Genomic DNA, 27,045 nt, shown 5'->3' on the forward strand with positions numbered 1-27,045 from the left:
CCCTGTCTCTCCCGGGATTCACAATAAATTGACGGTTGAACAACCTGGCGCATCTCTTCGGATCAGTCACGGTTATCTCGCCAAAAGTGACTGAGGTCCTGTCATCCCGTCCACCGGGGTTCGAGAGTAACTTAACAGTGGCCCACAGTTTGCCTACACCGGTGCCTAAGTTACATTGCTCCAAGTGTTCCAGCCACAAATTCCGCTTATGTTCGTTGACTACCCTGTTTATTTCCCGATTCAGCTCGCTGATTCTGGGGTTAGCGGGGTCCATAGCACGAATCCCATTACGCTCGTCTGTGAGTGCCACTGCTTGCGCCTGGAAATTGGGACGCACTTGGGGTATTCGAACGGCTGGTATAAAGCGAGCGGCTGCTGCGTTAATGATGTCTCGGAATTTTCTCTCGGCCACAAGCACATCAGAGGGGGGTTGCAGTCCACTGAAGCGGCGATTGGTATACTCTCTGAAGCCAGTCCAATCGGCCTACTTGTGATTGATAAACGTCCGGCGCTCAGAGGTTATGAAGTCGGGTGGTCGGTTGATGGTGAGAATTATGGGGAGGTGGTCTGACCCCAGGATACGTCACTCGGGAGATCAGAGGATGCAATTGAGATGTCTGGCGAGCTGCTGCACCTCCTCGTAATCCTAGTGGGGGCATTCCCATTCACCGTGCAAAACGTGGAGCTATCTATCTGCTCTGCCAAAGCTATGCCACGCTGGTCGTTACCTAGGCGAGAATGCCATGACGCGTGATGCGCATTAAAGTCCCCTAGGACCAGACGATTATGGCCAGATAGCAACCCACTTATGTGGGGGTTGTAAGCCTTAATCGGGACACAGTAACCAACCGGCGGTATTTACACGTTGTATATCTCTATCTCGGCATTACCAGACCTGACTGCTATCCCCATGCATTCCATGTAGGGGTCACTAGCGTCAAGCGCAGGCGAGATAGGTCTATACTGCACGGAATGGTGTATTACGAAGGCCAATCCCCCACTTCCATTCCTTGAGCGATCCTTACGTAGCACATTGTAACCGTGACAACTGTGCAAGCTGCAGGTGTTGGTTAGCTTTATCTCCTGGATCGCTGCGACCAATACGCTCTTCCGACTGATAAAGTCCACGATATCATCGATCTTGCTACGAAGTTCGTTGCAGTTTAACTGCAAGAACGATACACTTCCCGGCACTGGCCTGGCAATATTAGGGCTAGGATGCTGCCATTGCGTAAATTGCCGTACGGGAGAGGTCGGGGGGGTCACATAGTCCTACGACGAGGACGCCGAAAGCGACGACGACGACGCTTGTGACCCACTGCTGGCTATGTTCTCACAGCACCTTGCGACATAGCCAGTATGACTATACTCCCGTAGTGAAGTTAGGCCAGAGCAAGATCGGAAATGTACCCGGTCCATGCACCGGTTACACCTCACCGACACCGACCGATGATGAAGGCGGTTCTGGCAAACCGAACAGAACCAGGGTCCGGGGTTCTTTTCAAACCCGGCACGGACCAGAAGCGTGCGGAGAAGGCACTCCGGGATGTGCCTCTCCCATGGCGAAAAAAGACGAACACGTATACTGAGGCGGCAGCCCTTGCCGATGAGGTTTACATCGGGTCAATCCGGTGCGTACAACCGGCTGCCATGGGATTACATGGGTGGTGTTGTGGGGGTGGCGTGGCCCCATAGACACTTATCCCGAATATTGATATCAAATTCGTGCCTTACTCCCAAAGACCTTTCATTTGAGCCCCATGTGGATATGGTCGTAAATGTGTCCCCTTTGGGGATGTTTTTGGGGAGAGGCGGCCCCCCCAAACACTTGGTCTCATATTTGGATATCAGATTCTAATTCTGCACTCGAATACCTTTTATTTAAGCCCCATATTCCCATGGTCAGTAAATAAGTCCTGTTTGGGGGGTGTTTTGGGGAAGGGGAGGACCTCCTCAGACCCAAAAGGAAGGCTGAAAAACTGACTGACTTGTAGACCTTGGGTAGAAAATGCTTTCTGGATAAAAATCAACCTAGCCTCACGTTACCCAGTTAGAACATAGTCCAGCAAAACGCAGCTCCTAAAACTCAATCCAAGGAGCCATATGACTTGTTAAAATTCGATAAAACATAACGCATGGATTCTATTTGGTGTCCTCTTCTCGCCTTGTACAGAAAAATCTCGTTGCTTTAAAACACTTTTCGTTTCTCATGCTTTCCATTCCCTTCATATTTCAATGGGTAAAAAATAGAAAGGCTTATTTTCCGTTACCAAAGGCAGCTTCTATGGCATGGCAATCCCATAAATAAATGCCGCGAAATCACTTTCACAATGTTTTGGAGCTGGTAGTCTGCGTTAAGCTGTTGCAAGTTGACAGCCACACCATTGGCTGTTGTCACGTCGTCATACAGACTGCAAACATCAGCATTACAAAAATTAGTGTGCGGAATATGGGAAACACCATGGATACAAATATTTTGCTGACTTTTTCTTAGACCACAACATGTGTTCGATTAGAAAGATGATTTAATTGGAGTGTCCACATACTGCACAAAAACATTTTTAGCATTAGACCAGTCTGTATTAAAAATTAGAAAGATTCTAGGAAAAATGCATCATATACCGTTTTTGCTAGGGTGTTAGGTTACTTCTTCTCATTTCTCTTCCTAAGAAAATTCGATCAAAAAAAAAAAAAAAAAACGCTTTTTCTACATACAAAGTAATATGGACAGACATACGAAAATGGCTAAATCGCTTCTGGGTCAATTAGTCTACTTAACAATGGTTCTAACTTTTCTCCTTTCAGGTGTTGTTACAAATAAATGCACCAAGTCTATACAAATATTGTAGGTGAGTTGAATTGTAGGGTACACTCGTACACTCACTTCCCTCTCCTTATACAGATACTCCGAGCTCTGATAATTTCCCATAGAAAATTAATTTAATTGCCTAACGTGTCATAATAGCTACACATGTGCCATAATGCAACACCGCATCTCCATCATCACCAATTCGATACGATTGTCGTTATTGCCGTTGTGAGACTGCCAATGCAGCAAAGACTCCAAAAAAACACAATTTCAGCCAAAGGCATACTCGTACATATGCTACGATTTGATATTTTTTTTGTTGATTTTCGGTGAGGTCTGCACTGTTATATGTGGAATTATTGAATGAGGTGGCATGACTCATTAATGTCTTGTAGTAGCATTGCCGCCTTGTAGCCGTCATAATCGTCATCACCCATGTGTGGTGTCTATGCAATTCTTAAGACAGATTAGTCTGCTGGCATGCACCTACAAATGTTAGTCTGCTGCAGGTATGGGCAATGGAAGAAAATTTTTTTGATATACTAAGGAAAAAACTTAGGCCACCGTAGCGCAGAGCTTAGCATGTCCGCCTATGACGCTGAATGCCTAGGTTCGAATCCTGAATCCGTCCGTCCCTCCGTCCATCCCTCCGTCCGTCCCTCCGTCCGTCCCTCCGTCCGTCCCTCCGTCCGTCCCTCCGTCCGTCCCTCCGTCCGTCCCTCCGTCCGTCCCTCCGTCCGTCCCTCCGTCCGTCCCTCCGTCCGTCCCTCCGTCCGTCCCTCCGTCCGTCCCTCCGTCCGTCCCTCCGTCCGTCCCTCCGTCCGTCCCTCCGTCCGTCCCTCCGTCCGTCCCTCCGTCCGTCCCTCCGTCCGTCCCTCCGTCCGTCCCTCCGTCCGTCCCTCCGTCCGTCCCTCCGTCCGTCCCTCCGTCCGTCCCTCCGTCCGTCCCTCCGTCCGTCCCTCCGTCCGTCCCTCCGTCCGTCCCTCCGTCCGTCCCTCCGTCCGTCCCTCCGTCCGTCCCTCCGTCCGTCCGTCCCTCCGTCCGTCCGTCCGTCCCTCCGTCCCTCCGTCCGTCCGTCCCTCCGTCCGTCCCTCCGTCCGTCCCTCCGTCCGTCCCTCCGTCCGTCCGTCCCTCCGTCCGTCCGTCCCTCCGTCCGTCCGTCCCTCCGTCCGTCCGTCCGTCCCTCCGTCCGTCCGTCCCTCCGTCCGTCCGTCCCTCCGTCCGTCCCTCCGTCCGTCCCTCCGTCCGTCCCTCCGTCCGTCCCTCCGTCCGTCCCTCCGTCCGTCCCTCCGTCCGTCCCTCCGTCCGTCCCTCCGTCCGTCCCTCCGTCCGTCCCTCCGTCCGTCCCTCCGTCCGTCCCTCCGTCCGTCCCTCCGTCCGTCCCTCCGTCCGTCCCTCCGTCCGTCCCTCCGTCCGTCCCTCCGTCCGTCCCTCCGTCCGTCCCTCCGTCCGTCCCTCCGTCCGTCCGTCTGTTCAGGCGTTCAGCGTCATAGGCGCACATGCTAACCTCTGCGCTACGGTGACCTTAACTCATTACCGGCTGTTATCTCCTGGAGGCTAAACTTTCCGACAGTTGAACCAAAAATGTCTTCCTTTCCTATCTTCGCATTAAAATCTCCCAGAACGATTTTAATATCATGGGCGGGGCAGCGATCATATTCTCTCTCTAGACGCTCGTAGAAAATATCCTTGGTCTCCTCGTCCTCGTCTTCCGCCGGGGCATGGGTACAAATAAGGCTAATGTTGAAGAATTTGGCTTTTATTCGGATTGTGGATAGCTTCTCATCCATCGGTGTAAAGCTGGAGACGAGGTGTTTCAGTCACCGACTAACCACAAATCCACAGCCAAATTCATGCCTCGTGTTATAGCAGCTGTAGTACAGTTCCTCACCGTTTAATGTTTTAGTAATGCCATTCCCAGTCCATTGAACTTTCTGTAAGGCGGTAATATCTGCCTTGTACTTCTGTAATACATCCGCCAGCGCGTATACTACACCTTCTCTATAGAGAGTGCGGACATTTCAGGTGCAGATTCGCATATCATGGTCCTTTTTTGTTTGCGTGGGTCGTCAACGTTCATAGTGTTTCTCATAGTTTTCCAGGGGCGGTTTACTGGTCCAGCGCCCCAGCCGCATGGTTTTTATGGTATTGCACATGTATCCCTCGTTGTGGCGAGCCGCTTGCTCCAAGATCCGACGCTCGCCCCCAGCCGCCCCTTACCAGGGAATAGACGCTGATGTTGGCCATTGGTTATTTGAAGGCGCCAATAACTCGCCATGTCATCTCGAATATCACTGGCACTCTGTATTTATGTAAGAGCCAGTGCCACCTGACTTCTCCCTGAGACTCTCCTCTCGGAAATACCACTGGTTATTCCCTCCTTATGATGGCGATATTTGTGAGGTACTATGTCATGTAAAAACTTCTGCTAAACGAGGTGTCGTACTGCGGCACGTCGTTTGGACGCGGCTGTAAGAGAGCTTAAACTTTAATCATTGAGCTTAAACTTTAATCAGACAGCACTCATTGGTATGTGAGAAGTTTGCCCCTGTTCCTTAAAGGAATGACTTCATGGGCAAATTTTCATTTGCATAGCTGGATAAGTTATTTAGGGAAGCAAAGAGTTCCTCATGGGGGTTTTGACACATTTATCTTTAAATGAATATCGGATGAATTTCACCAAATTAAGATCTACATCTTAAACATAAAACTATAGATTGAAGATACCACGATTTAAAACAAAACCGAAATATTCCCTATAGCAGCGTGTTGATGTTGGATCTATACGGCAACCCATAGGTTCCTGCTGCTCTTTTATATGTTGCACCATAGACTGGGTAGGTGGTGAATCTTTGGTCTATCTGTTTGATTTAATTATACCCTACACCACTACTGTGGTACAGGGTATTATAACTTAGTGCATTTGTTTGTAACACCCGGAAGGAAAAGAGATAGACCCATTGATAAATATACGGATTCACTCAGAATCACTTTCTGATTCGATTTAGCTATGCCCGTCTGTCTTCCATGTTAATTTGTGTACAAAGTACAGGTCGCAGTTTTCATCCGATCGTCTTCAAATTTAGTACAGCCATGTTTTTCGTACTAGAAACGAAGCTTAATGAAATTGGAAAAAATCGGCCCAGATTTGGATATAGCTCCCATATATATGTTCGTCCGATTTGCAGTAATAATGTAATAAAATGGTCATTTGTTGACCGATTCTCTTGAAATTTGGCAGGAAGGATTTCCTAATGACTCTCGACATTGCTGGTGAATTTTCTAGAAATCAGTTAAGATTTCGATATAGCTTCCGTATATATGTTGGTCCGATTTGCAGTAATAATGCAATAAAATGGTAATTTGTCGACCGATTCTCTTGAAATTTGGCAGGAAGGATTTTCTTCTGGGTTTCAATATTACTGGTGAATTTCATAGAAATCGGTTCAGATTGCGATATAGCTCCCATATATATGTTCGTCCGATTTGCAGTAATAATGCAATAAAATGGTCATTTGTTGATCAATTCTTTTGAAATTTGGCAGGAAGCATTTTCTTTTTACTTTCAATGCCACTGGTGAATTTTATAAAAATCGGTTCAGATTTCGATATAGCTCCCATATATATGTTCGCACGATTTGCAGTAATAATGCAATGAAATGGTCATTTGTTGACCGATTCTTTTGAAAGTTGGCATGAAGGATTTTCTTCTGACTCTAAATATTACTGGTGAATTCTATAGAAATCGGTTCAGATTTCGATATAGCTCCCATATATATGTTGGTCCGATTTGCAGTAATAATGCAATAAAATGGCCATTTGTTGACCGATTCCCTTGAAATTTTGCAGGGGGTATTTTCTAATGACTCTCGACATTGCTGGTGAATTTTATAGAAAACGGTTCAGATTTCAATATAGCTCCCATATATATGTTCGTCCGATTTGCAGTAATAATGCAATAAAATGGCCATTTGTTAACCGATTCTCTCGAAATTTGGCAGGAAGGATTTTCTTATGACTCTCGACATTACTGGTGAATTTCATAGAAATCGGTTCAGATTAAGATATAGCTCTCATATATATATCGCTCGAGTTTCACTCTCTGAGCCACTGCAAGCTCATTTATTGACCAATCTTTACAAAATTTTGTGCAACGCTTTCCCTGACAACCACTACAATATCTGAGGAGTTTGCTCGAAATCGGTTTAGATTTCGATATAGCTCCCATATATATATTCATCCAATTTGCAGTAATACAGCAATAAAACGGTCATGTGTTACCCGATTTTCTCGAAATTATGCAGGAAGGATTTTCTTATGATTCTCGATATTACTGGCGAATATCATAGAAATCGGTTCAAATTAAGATATAGCTCTCATATACATATATCGCCCGATTTTCATTCCCTGAGCCACTGCAAGCTCATTTACTGACCAATCTTCACAAAACTTTGTGCAACGCTTTCTGCGACGACATCCACAATATCTATGAAGTTTGCTCGAAATCGGTTCAGATTTAGATATAGCTCCCATATATATGTTCGTCCGATTTTGAAAAATATTGCAATAAATTGCTCATTTGTCAACCGATTCTCTCAAAATTTGGCAGGAAAGATTTTCTTATGACTTTTGACATTAGTGGTGAATTTAATGGAAATCGGTTTAGTTTTAGATATAGCTCACATATATATGCTCGCCTGATTTTGGATGATTCGCAATAATGTTATCATTTGTCAACCGTATAAACATATTTGCTCGAAATTTGATACGGATTGTTTAATAACCCATCTGAAAACTTCCGCCGTGGTCCTTCAAAATTGGTTCAGAATTAGATAAAGCTCCCAATTTGTATCTATTTCCATTGTTTATAGACAATGTAAATAAAGTCATCATGGATTGTATCGCATCTGTTCTGGCGTACCCTCTACTGTCCATCTCTGTTCCCACAACTTTATTAGAACGATGTGTTGATTGCTAGCGGATAAATTTATTACAAATTAGTTTTGGCAATCGATTCTGGCATTGATTAAGTGTTTTATGGTAACGATAATTATCGTCATCATCATTACTACGACAACTTTATAGCTTCGCAGTAGTTGTAAAATACTAGGGCTAGAGCAATGTGTAGTGTTCGTGAGTTGGAACATAAGTGTTAATTACAAAACAAACTCTTTTCAATTGCATGTTCAATTAAACAGGAAAATTATTTTTCATGTTGCATGTGTGATGTATTTCATTTTTCGTTATTTTTTGCAGTCAATTTGCCACAGACAATTTCATATTCATACACTCATACTTGAAGATGATATCATGTGGCGGAGACAGACCACCCTCAAGATGGGCCATTCAGATAGGGAAATGAAAAAGAAAAGCCAGTCAAATAGAGAACAATTGAGTTAGATTTTCATTGCCAAAAAATTGTTTGTTAGACATTTGCTACATGATGGAAATTCCGATGCATTTGAAAGTAGCCAAATTTTGTGGCATAAGAAAAAAACAAAAAACAAACCAATACAAAAAGCATAAAGGATACGGAAATTTTTTTCGGACATTTTTAAAAAAGACATATTCAATGCCTTTCTTTTGTTGCCCCATGCAACTAGGCAATGGAGTTTATTTAAAGTTTTTATACCCTACCACCACCTTTGTCTATTTGAACTGACTTCAGCTTGGGAAAACCTTTAGCCAGGTTCAGAAACTTACCATCAAATTTTGAGGAAAACTTTATAAAAATAAGTCTTCTTCATTTGCGTTAATAAAAGGCGGTATGAAATAAGACCCCAATGCAATAAAGTCCCAAATTGAAAATGAAATAAAACTCCAAAAATGGGGCCTTACTGCATAATGAAATAAGACCCCATAGTTTCGCCGTGCCGAACTTTGGATACCCACCACCTCGAATATATATTAAAACCACCTTTCGTCAAAATCGGATTAAAAATGCATACCTTATAACCCATACCATTTATATGGAAATATGTTACGATTTGGACCTAAATCTAATAAGTACAAGTCATTGTTCAATTGTGTATAAAAAAATATTGGACTTTTTAGAAGGTGTATCAAAAAGTAAGCCGATCTGAACCATATATGACACGGATGTCGAAAAGCCTAACAAAAGGCACTGTGTAAAATTTCAGTGCAATTGGATTATAGATGCGCCTTTCATAGGGCCAAAACTTTAAATCGAGATATCGGCCCATATGACAGCTATATCCAAATCTGAGCCAAATTGAAGAAGAATGTCGAAGGGCCTAACACAACTCACTGTCCCAAATTTCTGCGAAATTCGACAATAAATTCGCCTTTTATGGCCCCAAAACCCCAAATCAAGAGATCGGTCTATATGGCAAAAATATCCAAATCTGGAGCGATCTGAGCCAAATTGAAGAAGAATGTCGAAGGGCCTAACACAATTCACTGTCCCGAATTTCGGCGACATTGGACGATAAATGCACCTTTTATGGGCCCAAAACCTTAAACGAGAGATCGGTCTATATGGTAGATATATCCAAATCTGGAGCGATCTAGACCAAATTGAAAAAGGATGTTAAAGAGCTTAACACAACTCACTGTTCTAAATTTTGGCGAAATCGTACACTAAATGGGCCTTTTATGGCCCCAAAACCTCAACTCGAGAGATCGGTCCATATAGCAGCTATATCCAAATCTGGAGCGATCTGAGCCAAATTGAAGAAGAATGTCGAAGGGCCTAACACACTGTCCCAAATTTCGGCGATATTGGACAATAAATGCGCCTTTTATGGGCCCAAAACTTTAAATCGAGAGATCGGTCTATATGGGAGCCATATTCAAATCTGAACCGATCTAGACCAAATTGAAGAAGGATGTCGAAGAGCTTAACACAACTCATTGTCCCAAATTTCGGCGAAATCGTACACTAAATGTGCATTTTATGGCCCCAAAACCTCAAATCGAGAGATCGGTCTATATGGCAGCTATATCCAAATCTGGAGCGATCTGAGCCAAATTGAAGAAGAATGTCGAAGGGCCCAACACAACTCACTATCCCAAATTTTGGCGACATCGGACAATAAATGTGGATTTTAGGAGCCTAAGACACTAAATCGGCGGATCGGTCTAAATGCAACTATATCCAAATCTGGACCGATCTGGGCCAAATTGAAGAAGGATATCGAAGGGCCTAATACGGATAATAAATGTGGCTTATAAGGGCCTAAGAACCTAAATCGGCGGATCGGTCTTTATGGGGGCTATATCAAGATATAGTCCGATATAGCTCATTTTCGATCTTAACCTGCTTATGGACAAAAGATCAAGAATAATATACCTTATAGGGTCGGAAATGGATATTTCGACCCTATAAGGGGGTTTTGGAGCTTTATTTCAATTCCAAATTTGGGGTCCTATTTCAAATGACATTAAACCCTAATTTTTTAAATGAAGTAAAGCCACAAAAAACGAAATAAAGCCCCAATTATTGTTGTTTTTGTTTTGTTACAAATTTGGGGGCTTTTTTCACTTTCCGTTAGGGGCTTTATTGCATTGGGACCTTATTTCGTACAGCCTTAAAAAACCCCTTAGGCAGACGAGCTTTAATGACAACGAAAATGTTGTCTAGAAAGACGAGAGTTGTAAAGAAAAGACTGATTTCCCTTCTCTCGTCAGTAGCTCTGATGCTTTTTTTCCTTCGTCCTTTTCCTATCGGTGGTAGGCCAGAGTGTCTTGGCAGTAAAGCATCCATGAACAGACTCATAGCTCGTCACATGTTTCGCACTGGCACCTTCATTCATCGATATACCGCTTAAAGTGTCTCGAACCAGAGCGGTGGTTCCCTCCCAGTGGAAGAGCTCTTCTTGGCATATTCGTCTATCTTCTCGTTTCCGGAATGCAATTGAATTCATGGACCCAAAATAGCGCTATATACTGAGAAGTCTCTATAGGGAGTCAAAACACTCCGCCACGCTCTTTGACCCGACTATACTCGGACAGCCGCCATATTTGACCGCATATTCCCTGATTTTTGAAGAAGGTAAACCTCGTCTCAGAACTTCATTTGCGGCTATCATAACGGCACAGATCTCTATCTGGAAGACCTTACACTCGTCCGGCAGCTTCACCGATTTACCGTTTGAAGTGTCTCGAGCCAGAAAGGTGGTGCGCTTCCAGTGGAGGAGCACTTTCTGGCATATTCGTTCGCTTTCTCTTTTACCAGAATACCATATGGTGCGAGAACCCACGTTAGCGCAATATCCTGAACCAGTAGTCTCCGTAGGGAATCCAAACACTCCATTATGCAGTTTGTCTTTATTCTCACCGAACCCAAAGCCTCGACAGCCGCCATGCTCTCTACAAATATCCTATGGTCCGATGACGGTAAACCTCTTCCCATAACGGCTATCATTGTGGCACAGACCTCTGTCTGGAAGACCGTACACTCATTCACATACCCATATCGAGTGTCTCAGTGAGTACCCCCAATCCATTCCTTAATCCTATCTGCAAGGTGGACCAATTTAACGCACCACGTTTCCTCAACGAAACGATTTCGATATCTGACATGGTAAAATACTAGGTGCGATCTTGGACTGTCACATTCAGGAGCGTACTAAAAAGGCTCACAGATGTTGGGCACTATGTAGACGGATCATAGGCTTGAAATGGGGCCTGAACCTGAGGATAGTTCACTGGCTCTACAGGAGCGCGATAAGACCAATACTTACTTACGCCTTAGTAGTTTGGTGGACTGCTATGGAGAAAAAGTGCAATATAAGGACAATACATCAGTTTCAGAGAACATGTTGTCTTGGCATAGGCGGAGCGATGGTGACCACGCCCACTAGGACATTGGAGACTTTTCTAAATATCCGACCCATTGACATACAGATTAAGGGTGAGGCAGACACTGCGGCTATGAGGCTTAAGGCGATGGGAGAATGGACTGAGGATGGGACCTGCTCATATCATCGCGGTATAATCGAGGCGACGATAGGAATCTTGGAAGAAAGGGAAGAGGTTGCCGATCGTATACCTAAGATGAACCTTGAAGTCGAGTACGAGGTACTGCTGCCATAGGCACACTCTAGGATTGACGGAACCCTAGTATTGCCATCTGGAAGATCACTTTACACAGATAGATCAAAGCTAGATGACAGAGTGGGACTGGGTGTCTACACTGAGAACCCAGTGACTGAGATCTGTCTTCCGCTGCCTGATAATAATACGGTTCTGCAGGCGGAGATCCGGGCGATCACGGAAAGCGTGAGGGGGTGTGGTGCTAACACGAGGACGTCGAGTGTGAACATCTTTACGGACAGTAAAATGGCCACAAGGTCAATAACAACCAGGACGGTATGGCCACGAACAGTCTTGCAGTGTAAGAAGTAGATTAATGCCTTCTCTGAGGATGGCAAAATCCGCATCGTTTGGGTGCCGGGCTATAGCGGTGTAAGGGGGAATGAAAGGGCAGTGAAGGCCGAGGATTGCCGTCAATAAACTTGGTTAACCCGAAGCCTTTCGGGACGACGCAGTCCGAGTTAAGGGCATGGGCGACGAATGTGCATGCAACCCTGTGGAACAGCGAAACTGTTGGTAGGACGAGGAAAATCGTAGATCGTTTACTAAAAGGAAGGAGAGGTATAGCCATTGGTATCATAACGGGATACGATTTTTAACAACTGTGCCAAATACGATCAAAATCAGTCTATATCCTGATATAGCTCCAATGTAAACCGGTCTCTCGATCATCCTTGTTCGGTTCCTAGAAGTTTTAATATTTGCTGGTGTGACAGAAGTTTGGTATGTAGAATAAAATTATGCCCTACAACTTAATCTTTATACCCACCACCGAAGGATGGGGGTATATTCATTTTGTCATTCCGTTTGCAACACATCGAAATATCCATTTCCGACCCTATAAAGTATATATAAATTTTTGATCAGCGTAAAAATCTAAGACGATCTAGACATGTCCGTCCGTCTGTCTGTTGAAATCACTCTACAGTCTTTGAAAATAGAGATATTGAGCTGAAACTTTGCACAGATTCGTTTTTTGTCCATAAGCAGGTTAAGTTCGAAGATGGGCTATATCGGACTATATCTTGATATAGCCCCCATATAGACCGATCCGCCGATTTAGGGTCTTAGGGCCATAAAAGCCACATTTATTATCCGATTTTGATGAAAATTGGGACAGTGAGTTATATTAGGCCCCTCGATATCCTTCGTCAATTTGGCTCAGATCGGTCCAGATTTCGATATAGCTGCCATATAGACCGATCCTCCGATTTAGGGTCTTAGGCTCATAAAAACCACACTTATTATCCGATTTTGCTAAAATTTGGGACAGTAAATTGTGTTAGGCCCCTCGACATCCTTCGCCAATTTGGCCCAGATCGGTCTAGATTTGGATATAGCTGCCATATAGACCGATCCTACGATTTAGGGTCCTAGGACCATAGAAACCACATTTATTATCCGATTTTGCTGAAATTTGGGACAGTGAGTAATGATAAGCACCATCGACATCCTTCGTCAATTTGGCCCAGATCAGTCCAGATTTGGATATAGCTGACATATAGACCGATCCCCTGATTTAGGGTCCTAGGACCATAGAAACCACATTTATTATCCGATTTTGCTGAAATTTGGGACAGTGAGTAATGATAAGCACCATCGACATCCTCCGCCAATTTGGCTTAGATCAGTCCAGATTTGGATATAGCTGCCATATAGACCGATCTCTCGATTAAAGGTTTTGGGCCCATAAAAGCCACATTTATTACCCGATTTTGTTGAAATTTGGGACAGTGAGTAGAGTTAGGCCCTTCGACATCCCTTGTCAATTTGGCTCAGATCAGTCCAGATTTGGATATAGCTGCCATATAGACCGATCTCTCGATCAAAGGTTTTGGGCCCATAAAAGGCGCATTTATTGTCTGATGTGGCCGAAATTGGGGACAGTGGGTTAAATTAAGCCCCTCGACATACTTCTGCAATATGGCACAGATCGGTTCAGATTTGGATATAGCTGCCATATAGCCCGATCTCTCGATCTAAAGTTTTGGGGTCATAAAAAGCGCGTTTATTGTCCGATGACGCCGAAATTTGGGACGGTGAGTTGTTTTAGGCCCTTCGATATTCTTTTTGAATTTGGTCCAGATCCGTCCAGATCTGTCGATATCCCGATTTATAGTCTTGGTCCCATAAAGTCGCATTTATAATCCGATTTCACTTAAATTTTACACAGTGACTTATGCTAAGCATTTCGACATCCGTTTAGTACATGTTTCAAATCGGTTTAATTTTAGACATAGCTACTTAAAAGACCAATATTTTGTTATAAGCAATTGATAAATGACTTGTACTTATAAGTATTTGGTCCGAATCGGAACATATTTCAATATAGCTGCTATGGGGCTAAGCTATGCATTTTTCACCGGATTTTGACGAAAGGTGTTTTACATATATTCCCGAGGTGGTGGGTATCCAAAGTTCGGCCCGTCCGAACTTAACGTCTTTTTACTTGTTTTTGTATACATTTTTGGCAGCATCCATGGTGGTGGGTTCTCGTCCCAACTTAGGCGCTTTTATTGTTTTTTAATTAAATTTTTGATTGAAAAAATTTTCGTAAAATTTTTTTCTGTATAGAAAATGCAAATATTATTTTAGGAGAGAAATGAAAACACTTCCACTCGACTTTACTTACTGTTACGAATTGCAACAAATTGTTCTTGCAAATCGAAATTTTCTTTTAAAAAATAAATTAAACGAAATTTTTGTATGAAAAACAACCTTCTTCCATCTTAATAGTTGAAGATACATTGCATCTATTCAGTGTAGAGTATGAAAACGCCGATTCTGCAGAACTTTTGCTTATACATCGTTTCAGTTCATGTTGCGATTTTTTTTTTTTTTTTGAATATTAAAATCGCATAATAAGAAGTAACAGTAAAAGAAGAATAAAATTGTCGGACATCCGCCGCCAATATCTTGTCATGTCACACATTCTGCTCAACTTTTCAACTTGGCTCTACTCGCCAGGGTTTGGCCTGACTGAACATTTTTATTGGTTAAGTGGGTCGGACCAGGCTGTCCGGCGGATATACTATCCATAGAACATAAACTTTGGCAATGAAACTTGATTTTTGTGTATATATTGTTTTTTTTGCTCCCATTGAGATTTTCTCACTACCATTCATGTAAATGAACCGTAAAAGTCAGGATTTGAAGATTCCGACAGCAATAGCAGCATATTCAAGTGTTGTTGTTCGGGAGTTTTTCTTTGTCGTTTATGGGAGTTTTGGTATTGGTTTTTAAGAGATTTTTATGATAATTGTTAGATAAGTATCGCCACTTGCTGGCTTTCGATTCACTTTAAATTGTCTGGAGGTTATTGTGTGAGATTATTGGATAGGCAATGGAAAGGAATGTCATTATGGTCACAAGCAAAGGTTATATAGAAAACTTGTACTGACACAATGGAAACACTGCAAATGTGTATCAACAAGTAGTTGTAGTAGTAGTTTCCTCACTAGACATTATCCATACATTCTCTGACTTCTGAATATACCCCACCGTAATAGGTCTCGAGGACAGATTCTTCCTTAGCCTAGAGGCCTCAGATATATCCTCCACGGAGCTGCAAAATTTTACCCAGCATTTGTTCTGAGCCTTTCTGAGCTCGACCTTATATTGGGCTGCCCAAAAAGTAATTGCGGATTTTTCATATAGTCGGCTGTGATATTTTTCACAGCTTGTGACTCTGTAATTGCATTCTTTCTTCTGTCAGTTATCAGCTGTTACTTTTAGCTTGCTTTAGAAAAAAAGTGTAAAAAAAAGTATATTTGATTAAAGCTCATTCTAAGTTTTATTAAAAATGCATTTACTTTCTTTTAAAAAATCCGCAATTACTTTTTGGGCAACCCAATATTTTCTTAGCTCAGCCCTATAAGTGTCCCAATCGTATGGTGCTCTTGTGGCTTTTGCTCTGTTGAAGAGTTTTCTACAGTCCTTGCTTAGACCAACCAGCTGAATATACTGCACTTCGGATTTTTATATAGAAGTCCAAACTCAGAGAGGGAGGTTTCCATGAACGACTTTGACGCTCTTTCGGATTCCATATTTTGGAGGATTTTCCGGGCAGTGAAATCGTTGTCGCTGGGGATTTCAATGTCCATAACTCCTCATGGCTTTCCCATTCGAGTCATACGACTCCTGAGGGCCAATACGTTGAGCTTTTCGCTGCGCACAATGGTTTGGCCCAACTAGTGAACGAACCGACATATATCGCATGTGTCCAAAGACTTCACACCCTGATAAGTGTGAAGTTGATACTCTTGCACCTCTTGGTCACTCCTATCACTGCAATGTTTCAGCATCTTTTTTGTATTCTGCACCTCGTACTGCTTCTTCCCCAGTCTTAAAGCACGTTGGGCTGAGGTCAATGGATTCTTTCAGCATTTTAATGGAAATCTATGTTTTCTAGATGACGATTTACTGCTGAAGTGATTGAGAAGATAATTTTAAATGGAAATGGAAAGACATTTATTCCAGTAAAGACTATAACGGCTAAATCAGACGACAAAAGTTTGTTTAACCAGACATGCAGAGATGATGTCAGATCGAAAGAGGTTGCATTCAGGAACTGGCGCTTGGATAAAAATGCCAATACTGGACTGCTGCGCAAACAGGCAAAATCTTCGTGTGTCAATGTGCTTAGGCGCGAAAAATTTCTTTACAAACAGCGTCGGCGTGCTAAGGTTTGGTGGTTCGTGAAAAGAGTAAAGGGTAGTTCTTCATCTATTCCAACTCTTGTTAAGGACGATCAAACGTTCACTGACCCGATTGATAAGGTTAACCTGTTGGCTGATATATTTCCAGGGAACTCTTCCCTGCCGGATAACAATCAACCACTCACCCCAATCGAAAATGTATCTGGCATCATGCCCAAAATATTTTTTCAAACTCGTGGAGTTAAAAGGGTTCTTGAAATAAATTCCCGGTAAATAAATTCCCGGCCCGGATGGCATATCAACATTTGTCTTACGCAGGTGTTCTTCGACGCTCGCTCGTCCATTACGCAACCTTTTCAACCTTGCCTACCGTGCGGGAGTCTTCCCGGTCAGTTGGAAGATTGCGAACGTTCAGCCAATACCCAAGAAGAGTGAGGCAAGCAACCCTGCGAATTATCGGCCAATTGCGATATGCTCCGCTCTCTCCAAGGTCATGGAGAGCATGGTCAATCACCATCTTGTGAGGTATTTAGAGTCTTATGGCCAACAGTATGGGTCGTGCAGAAATCGCTCTACGAGTGACCTCATGGCCAATTGCGATATACTCCGCTCTCTCCAAGATCATGAAGAGCATCGTCAATCACCATCTTGTGAGGTATTTAGATTCTAAAGGACTTCTTAGCGACCAACAGTAGGGGTTCCGTAGAAATCGCTTTACGGGTGACCTCATGGCCAATTGCGATATACTCCGCTCTCTCCAAGATCATGAAGAGCATGGTCAATCACCATCTTGTGAGGTATTTAGATTCTAAAGGACTTCTTAGCGACCAACAGTAGGGGTTCCGCAGAAATCGCTGTACGGGTGACCTCATGGCCAATTGCGATATGCTCCGCTCTCTCCAAGATCATGGAGAGCATGGTCAATCACCATCTTGTGAGGTATTTAGAGTCTTATGGCCAACAGTATGGGTCGTGCAGAAATCGCTCTACGAGTGACCTCATGGCCAATTGCGATAAGCTCCGCTCTCTCTCCAAAGTCATAGAGAGCAAGGTCAATCACCATCTTGTGAGGTATTTAGAGTCTAATGGACTTCTTAGCGACCAACAGTATGGGTTCCGCAGGAATCGCTCTACGAGTGACCTCATGGCCAATTGCGATATGCCACGCTCTCTCCAAGGTCATGGAGAGCATGGTCAATCACCATCTTGTGAGGTATTTAGAGTCGAATGGCCTTCTTAGCGACCAACAGTATGGGTTCCGCTGAAATCGCTCTACGGGTGACCTAATGGCCAATTGCGATATGCTCCGCTCTCTCTCCAAAGTCATGGAGAGCATGGTCAATCACCATCTTGTGAGGTATTTAGAGTCTAATTGACTTCTTAGCGACCAACAGTATGGGTTCCGCAGAAATCGCTCTACGGGTGATCTCATGGCCAATTGCGATATGTTCCGCTCTCTCCAAGATCATGAAGAGCATGGTCAATCACCATCTTGTGAGGTATTTAGAGTCTAATGGCCTTCTTGGTGACCAACAGTATGGCTTCCGCATAAATCGCTCTACGGGTGACCTAATGACACTTCTGTCGGAATGTTGGAGTCGCTCAACCCACCAGTTTGGTAAGAGTAAGCGTGTGGCTCTGGATATCTCCAAGGCATTTGATAGGGTCTGACAGGGTGCACTACTATCAAAGCTTGTCGCATTTGGTGTCGGTAAAGGCTTCGTTCGATTTATTTCGAGCTTTCTCACAGATCGTTCTATTCGAGTCGTTATAGATGGGGTCTCATCCAGTGAGCACAAATTGACCGCAGGTATACCCCAGGGCTCTGTTCTTTCTTCTTCTCTTTTTCCAATTTTCATCAACGATCAAACATCGAATCCGATCTACTCATTTGCGGATGACAGTAATCTCTGTCATTCGTATTCATTCGACCATGGGCCGAGTTTTCGAGAGATTGAGGACAAGAGGCGGGTTATGGATGATACACTCTACCAGGATTTGCTGGCCATTTCTGAGTGGGGTCGAATGAAGCGATTAAATTGTAATGCACGGAAGACTCAGTGCCGCTTGTTGTCACACAAACGTTCCGCTCACCCATTACGATCATCTTTGTCTATCAATGGTGTAGATGTTGAGCAACCACAAGCTCTTGATGTTCTGGGCATGAAAATACAAAGTGATGTCCGTTGGGCTAAACATTTATTCGAAGTATCGAAAGAAGCATTCAAGTGTTTTGGGTTTCCTTAAACGGTGTAAGAATTACTTCACTCCATCTGATCTTCTTAACATCTACACCACTTTTATAAGGCCGAAAATGAAGTACAACTCATATGTATTGGAGGCCACCGTAGCACAGAGGTTAGCATGTCCACCTATGACGCTGAACGCCTGAGTTCGAATCCTGGCGAGACCTTTAGAAAAAGTTTTCAGCGGTGGTTTTCCCCTCCTAATGCTGGCAACATTTGTGAGGTACTATGCCATGCGAGAACTTCTCCCCAAAGAGGTGTCGCACTGCGGCACGCCGTTCGGATTCGGCTTTAAAAAGGAGGCCCCTTATCATTGAGCCTAAACTTGATTCGGAGTGCACTCATTGATATGTGAGAAGTTTGCCCCTGTTACTTAGTGAAATGTTCATGGGCAAAATTTGCAAATTTGCATTTACTCATATGTATGGGCTGGAAAAAATCATCCCTGGAGCTACTGAACCCTGTACAGAGGAGAGCTATGGCCTTGATTGGGGACAGTGGGGTATCCAACTCTATTGCCTCCCTACAGCATCGTCGCAATGTGGGTTGTTTGGCGCTGTTCCATCGGTACTTTCATGGTGTGTGTTCGTCTGATATTTTTCTTCTTATTCCTGATGTAAGGATGTTTGTCAGGGATACTAGACATTGCAGGAACTCACACCCGTTTGTTATTGATTGGCCAGCGGACCGCACAATGCATTATAGAGAGAATTCTTATTTCGTTCGAACCGTTCGTATGTGGAATCGACGGCATCCAAGGATTCAAGACAAATATCAATAAGCACTACATCTTTCCCTCCCCCCCCCCCCCCCAATTCCTAATTTCCTCTCGCCAACGCAATGCACTGCATTCATGGGGGACATCCCCTGCGTGTTGGCTGACAGAACAAAAAAAATTGAATCGCAGGGGAGTTGTATAACAGCAACATTATGTTGCAGGGAATCCACATACCACATGGGTATAATGTGGGAGTTCTTGTTTAGCCGACAATGGCTTTAGTCGAGTTTATCAAAACCCGGTTTAAATTCAGTTAGAATCACTAACCTTTCTGACTCCCCAGCTTGGGTTGGTACCATTCATAATCCTTTAAAGTTGAGCTGACCTTAGAGCAAATTTCATTGATGTCTTTAACAATGAAAAAGGCAATTGACTTTGAATGCTGTAACCCCACTTCTTTATCATAATTTCACCTTTTCTCCCCATGTTTGTAGGCATGTTTTTACTATCTACACCATCTGATTTTTTTTCCCCAAAATAAATGCATTTTTAATTACAAATGTATCCTCCCATCAAACATGGACTTACTTAAGTAGCTAACCAACTGCTTAAGTAACTCTGCCTGCCTTGGGGCCTACGCTAAGGACGAAAAACTTGTTCAAGTTCATAATCAAAGGCCAGATCTTTGGCAACAACAAAAAAAGAGGAACAGCAAGGGGGAGTCATATATCAAAAACTAATTAACAACCAAACTGAAATAAGAATTTTCCAATAAATTATTAACTTTATGATCTCCCACATACCTGATTATTAAGCGGCAGCCAAAAACGATGTCCTCCCTGCCATCATCAGCCTCACTAACAGCATGCTCACGCATTGAGGATACATATGTGTGTGTGTTGGAGGATGAACTGGAAGCCCTTAATGGTCTTATATGTGCATTGTCGAATGAACATATTCCCTTTCTCCTTTGTGGCTTTTGTTGGCATTTTTCGTTTGTTTCAAGTTTCATTAAACACAAAATCAGATAAGAAACAAAACAGACGCATCACATAATGCAACAAATGTTGAATGTTGAATATAAGCTGCTCCTGTTAATGCGATGCATTTACTGGTAGGTGGAGATGGCTAAACAGGGACTTCGCTATGGCTTGGTGGAAAATTTAAATTTTAAGCTGGACAGCAGCGATTTTTAGATTATGAACAATACGGAGAACATAGTTTTTGAGAAAATGTGTATAGGTTAAAATATTCGCCGCATTTTAAAATCGAGCCAGGAGGTAACTCTGCAAATAAAGAGAAAAAAATATTAATTCAAATATAAAATATTTTTTGAATAAAACAATCTTTTGGTGGGATAAATGAATTCCCTGCTTCCAATTTTAATAAATAATGCACTTCCACTGCACTGGAGCGCTCGTGGGTCGAACCTAATGTCACCCAACAGTGTGGCAGTGCAAATGTGGTCAGAAGGCACGGACAACAAGGGGAAAGCCTCAAGTACAAATAATTCCACAGATTCTCTGGAACCCCGCGATTAGGGTTGAATGGGAGCGCACCATGAAGGTGAATTCACTCATAGGTCAGTTGAGCGCATTTTGATACTCCAGTGAGAAGTGAGGATAAAAAGTAAAGAAAAACGGTAAGCACACTGGTCAGGCCTATAGATGAAATAGGGAGATGAAGAAATAACAGAAGGCAGCAAGGGCCTATCCACACGTCCACAAACATATGCATCCGCAATTGTCTAAAGAAAACAAGTAAACAGGTGCTAAGTTCGGCCGGGCCGAATCTTGGAAACCCACCACCATGGATTCTGCTAAAAAATATACCAAACTTCCGTCAAACTAGCAAAAATTAAAAATTCTAGGAACGGAACAAGGATGATCGAGAGACCCTTTTACATGGGAGCTATATCGGGTTATAAATTGATTCGGATCGCATTTGGCACAGTTGTTGCAAGTGGTAACAGAACACCGCATGCAAAATTTCAGCCAAATCGGACAAATATTGAGGCTTCCAAGGGCTCAAGAAGTCAAATCGGGAAATCGGTTAATATAGGAGCTATAACAGGTTATAGACCGATTTGGACCGTACTTTCCACAAATGTTGGAAGTCATAACGGAACACCACAAGCAAAATTTCAGCCAAATCGTACGAAAATTGAGGCTTACAAGGGCTCAAGAAGTCAAATCGGGAGATCGGTTTATATGGGAGCTATAACAGGTTATAGACCGATTTGGACCGTATTCGACGCAGTTGTTGAAATTTATAACAGAACACCACAAGCAAAATTTCAGCCAAATCGTACGAAAATTGAGGCTTCCAAGGGCTCAAGAAGTCGAATCGGGAGATCGGTTTATATGGGAGCTATATCAAGTTATGGACCGATTTGGACCGTACTTTCCCAAAATGTTGGGAGCCGTCACGGAACACCACAAGCAAAATTTGAGCCAAATCTGACAAAAATTGATAATTCCAAGGGCTTAAGAAGTCAAATCGGGAGATCGGCTTATATGGGAGCTATATCAGGTTATAGACCGATTTGGACCGTACTTTCCACAAATGTTGGGAGTCATGACGGAACACCACAAGCAAAATTTTAGCCAAATCTGACAAAAAATGAGACTTCCAAGGGCTCAAAAAGTCAAATCGGGAGATCGGTTTATATGGGAGCTATATCAGGTTATAGACCGATTTGAACCGTACTTTCCACAAATGTTGGGAGTCATGACGAAACACCACAAACAAAATTTCAGCCAAATCGTACGAAAATTGAGGCTTACAAGGGCTCAAAAACTCAAATCCGGAGATCGGTTTATATGGGAGCTATATCAGGTTATAGACCGATTTGAACCGTACTTTCCACAAATGTTGGGAGTCATGACGAAACACCACAAACAAAATTTCAGCCAAATCGTACGAAAATTGAGGCTCACAAGGGCTCAAGAAGTCAAATCGGGAGATCGGTTTATATGGGAGCTATATCAGGTTATTCACCGATTCGGACCGTACTTTCCACAAATGTTGGGAGTCATGACGAAACACCACAAGCAAAATTTTAGCCAAATCTGACAAAAATTGAGGCTTCCAAGGGCTCAAGAAGTCAAATCGGGAGATCGGTTTATATGGGAGTTATATCAGGTTATTCACCGATTCGGACCGTACTTTCCACAAATGTTGGGAGTCATGACGGAACACCACGTGTAAAATTTCAGCGAAATCGGACAAAAATTGAGGCTTCAAAGGGCTCAAGAAGTCAAATCGGAAGATCGGTTTATATGGGAGCTATAACAGGTTATAGACCGATTTGGACTGTATTCGACACAGTTGTTGAAATTTATAACAGAATACAACAAGCAAAATTTTAGCCAAATCTGACAAAAATTGAGACTTCCAAGGGCTCAAGAAGTCAAATCGGGAGATCGGTTTATATGGGAGCTATATCAGGTTATAGACCGATTTGAACCGTACTTTCCACAAATGTTGGGAGTCATGACGAAACACCACAAGCAAAATTTCAGCCAAATCGTACGAAAATTGAGGCTTACAAGGGCTCAAAAAGTCAAATCCGGAGATCGGTTTATATGGGAGCTATATCAGGTTATAGACCGATTTGGACCGTACTTTCCACAAATGTTAACAGTCATGACGGAACACCACAAGCAAAATTTCAGCCAAATCGTACGAAAATTGAGGCTTCAAAGGGCTCAAGAAGTCAAATCGGGAGATCGGTTTATATGGGAGCTATAACAGGTTATAGACCGATTTGGACAGTACTTTCCACAAATGTTGGGAGTCATAACAGAACACCACAAGCAAAATTTCAGCCAAATCGTACGAAAATTGAGGCTTCCAAGGGCTCAAGAAGTCAAATCGGGAGATCGGTTTATATGGGAGCTATAACAGGTTATACACCGAATCGGATCGTACTTGCCACAAATGTCGGGAGTCATAACGGAACACCACATGCAAAATTTCAGCCAAATCGTACGAAAATTGAGGCTTCCTAGGGCTCAAGAAGTCAAATCGGGAGATCGGTTTATATGGGAGCTATATCTAAATCTGAACCAACATGGCCCGTTTGCAATTCCCAACGACCCAACAACCTTACCTAAAGCAATCCCATGGCAGCCGGTTGTACGCACCGGATTGACCCGATAGGATCCTTCATCGGCAAGGGCTGCCGCCTCAGTGTACGTGTTCGTCCTTTGTCGTCATGGGAGGGGCACATCCCGGAGTGCTCTCTCCGCACGCTTCTGGTCCGTGCCGGGATTGAAAAAAACACCCGGGCACTAGTTCTGCTCGGTTTGCAGAACCGCCTCCGCAATGGAGTAGGACACACGCTTCCTCGTCGTCGCCTTCTGCGTCCTCATCGTCGGACTATGTGACCCCCCCGACCTCTCCCGTGCGGCAATATACGCAACAGCAGCATTCCAGCCCCAATATTGCCAGGGCAGTGAAGGGAAGTGTATCATTTTTGCAGCTGAATGGCAACGGCCTCCTCGACAAGATCGACGAGATTGTGGATTTTATGAGTCGGAAGAGCATATTGGTTGCAACGATCCAGGAGACAAAGCTAACCAACACCTCCAGCTTGTCACGGATACAATGTGCTACGTAAGAATCGCTCAAGGAATGGAGGTGGGGGATTGACCTTCGTGATACACCATTCCCTACATGGAGTGCATGGGGATAGCAGTCAAATCCGGTACTATCGAAATAGAGCTATACAACGTTTATATACCGCCGAATGGTAGCTGTGCCAATTTATGGCCAAGCTTACAACCCCATCATAAGTGGGCAATAATCGTCTGGTTCTAGGGGACTTTATTGCGCATCACATTTCATGGCATTCTCCCCTAGGTATCGACCAGCGTGGCATAGCTTCGTTCCAAATTGAAGGTTCCACGTTTTGTAAGGTGAATGAGGTTGCCCCCACTAGGATTATGAGGAGGTTTAGCAGCTCGCCAGAAATTTCCATTGTATCGCCTGAACTCCTGAGTGACGTATTGTGGCAAGCTGTCATCTCTTTGGGGTCAGACCACCTCCACATAATTCTCACCATCGACCGATCACCCGATTTCATAACCTTTGAGCGCCGGATGTTTATCAATCAGAAGTGGGCTGATTGGGCTGGCTTCAGAGTACACCAATCGCCGCTTCAGTGTGTTGACACCCCCTGCAGAGAGGAAATTCCGAGACATCATTAACGCAGTAGGCGCTCGCTTTATACCAGCTGGTCGAATATCCCAAAAGCGGGCCAATTTCTCGCCGCAGACAGTGGTACATGCAGACGAGCGTGAAGGAATTCACTGGACAGACCCCACTAAGCCCAGAATCAGCGAATTGAAACTGGAAATAAACAGGGTAGTCAACGAACATAGGCGAAATTTGTGGATGGAACACTTGGAGCAATGTAACTCAGGCACTGTGGTTTACTGTTAAGTCACTCTCGAACCCCGTTAGACGGGATGACAGGACCTCAGTCACTTTTGGCGACGTAACCGTGAACGATCCGAAGAGATGCGCCAGGTTGTTCAAACGCCAATTTACAATAAATTGACGTTTGACAGGGCAAGGTGGAGAGTCATTTGCCGTATCCGTGGTCTCCGAGCCGACGGACAGCCATCACAATTTACCGTGGGCGAAGTTACGAATCCTGGCGAGACCATGAGAAAAAAATTTTCAACGGTGGTTTTCCCCTCCTAATGCTGGCAACATATGTGAGATACTATGTAACCATGTACCATGCAAAACTTCTCTCTAAAGAGGTGTCGCACTGCGGCACGCCGTTCGGACTCGGCTATAAAAAAGGAGGCCCCTTACCATTGAGCTTAAAACTTGAATCTGACTGCACTCATTGTTATGTGAGAAGTTTGCCCCTGTTCCTAAGTGGAATGTTCATGGGCAAAATTTGCAATTTGAAGTTACGAATGTCATACGTGGCGCCAAATCATCTAAGGCAATGGGCCCCGACGATATCTCTACACTGATGCTGAAGAATCTGGATATACCTGGAATTGCGCACCTGACTACTGTCCTTTACCTGTCTTTGAATTTCCTTATAGTTTCCGATGTCTTGGAAAATGGACAGAGTGATCCCGCTACCGAAGCCTGGAAAGGACCCGAGTTTGGGGGAGTGTACAGACTCTGATCTCTCTTCTCTCTCTAACGCTTGAGGCGTTACTTCTCCCGGGCATCGTAAGGTAATTTACATTCGCCGAGCATCAATATAGATTTCGAAGACTGCATAGCACAACAACTGCTTTGCTTGCCATCACCGCACACATTTGTCTTGGCTTCAATCAGCCCCGGCCATGTGATAGGATGTGGCACTGGACCTATCGAAGGCATTCGACACGGTTAGCCAATGTTTGGGAAATGGACAGAGTGATCCCGCTACTGAAGCCTGGAAACGACTCGAGATTGGGGAGAGTACAGACTGATCTCCCATCTCTCACCTGTAGCAAAGACGCTTGAGGCATTACACCTCCCGAGCATCGTAGGAGAATTTATATTCGCCGACCACCAACACAGATTTCGATGACTGCATAGCATAACCACTGCACAGCACACATTTGCCTTGGCTTCAATTAGCCCAGGTCATGTGATAGGACGTGGCACTGGACCTATCGAAAGCATTCGACACGATTAGCCATGCCAAACTATTTATGGACATCGCCAACACGTCCCTACAGCCAGGCCTAAAATGCTGGGCCCCGAATTATCTGTGTGGTCGCCAGTCATTTGTGGAATTTGGGGATAAGAAGTAGAAGCACCGTAGAGTGACGCAGAGAGTTCCCCAAGGTGGGCTGATATCTCCGGCACTGTTTAACCTCTACCTACTCTCCATTCCACTTTGCACAGATTCTTTTTTGTCCATTGGCAGCTATAGTTTGAAGATGGGCTATATAGGACTATATCTTGATATAGCCCCCATATAGACCAATCTGTCGATTTAAGGTCATAGGGCCATTAAAGCCACGTTTACGATCAGATTTCGCTGAAATTTGGGACTGCGAGTTGTATAAGGGCTTTCGGTATCCTTTTTCAATACCGCCCCGATCGGTCCAGATTCGGATACAGCTGCCATTGGGTCCGTAAAATGTACATTTACTGTTCGATTTCGCTGAAATTTGAGACAGTATGTTATGTGCATCCCAGTTTTAAAGGGTGATTTTTTTGAGGTTAGGATTTTCATGCATTAGTATTTGACAGATCACGTGGGATTTCAGACATGGTGTCAAAGAGAAAGATGCTCAGTATGCTTTGACATTTCATCATGAATAGACTTACTAACGAGCAACGCTTGCAAATCATTGAATTTTATTACCAAAATCAGTGTTCGGTTCGAAATGTGTTCATTCACCGTAACGTTGCGTCCAACAGCATCTTTGAAAAAATACGGTCCAATGATTCCACCAGCGTACAAACCACACCAAACAGTGCATTTTTCGGGATGCATGGGCAGTTCTTGAACGGCTTCTGGTTGCTCTTCACTCCAAATGCGGCAATTTTGCTTATTTACGTAGCCATTCAACCAGAAATGAGCCT

This window comes from Stomoxys calcitrans, chromosome 1, assembly GCF_963082655.1.
Source record: "Stomoxys calcitrans chromosome 1, idStoCalc2.1, whole genome shotgun sequence".
Lineage (NCBI taxonomy): Eukaryota > Metazoa > Arthropoda > Insecta > Diptera > Muscidae > Stomoxys > Stomoxys calcitrans.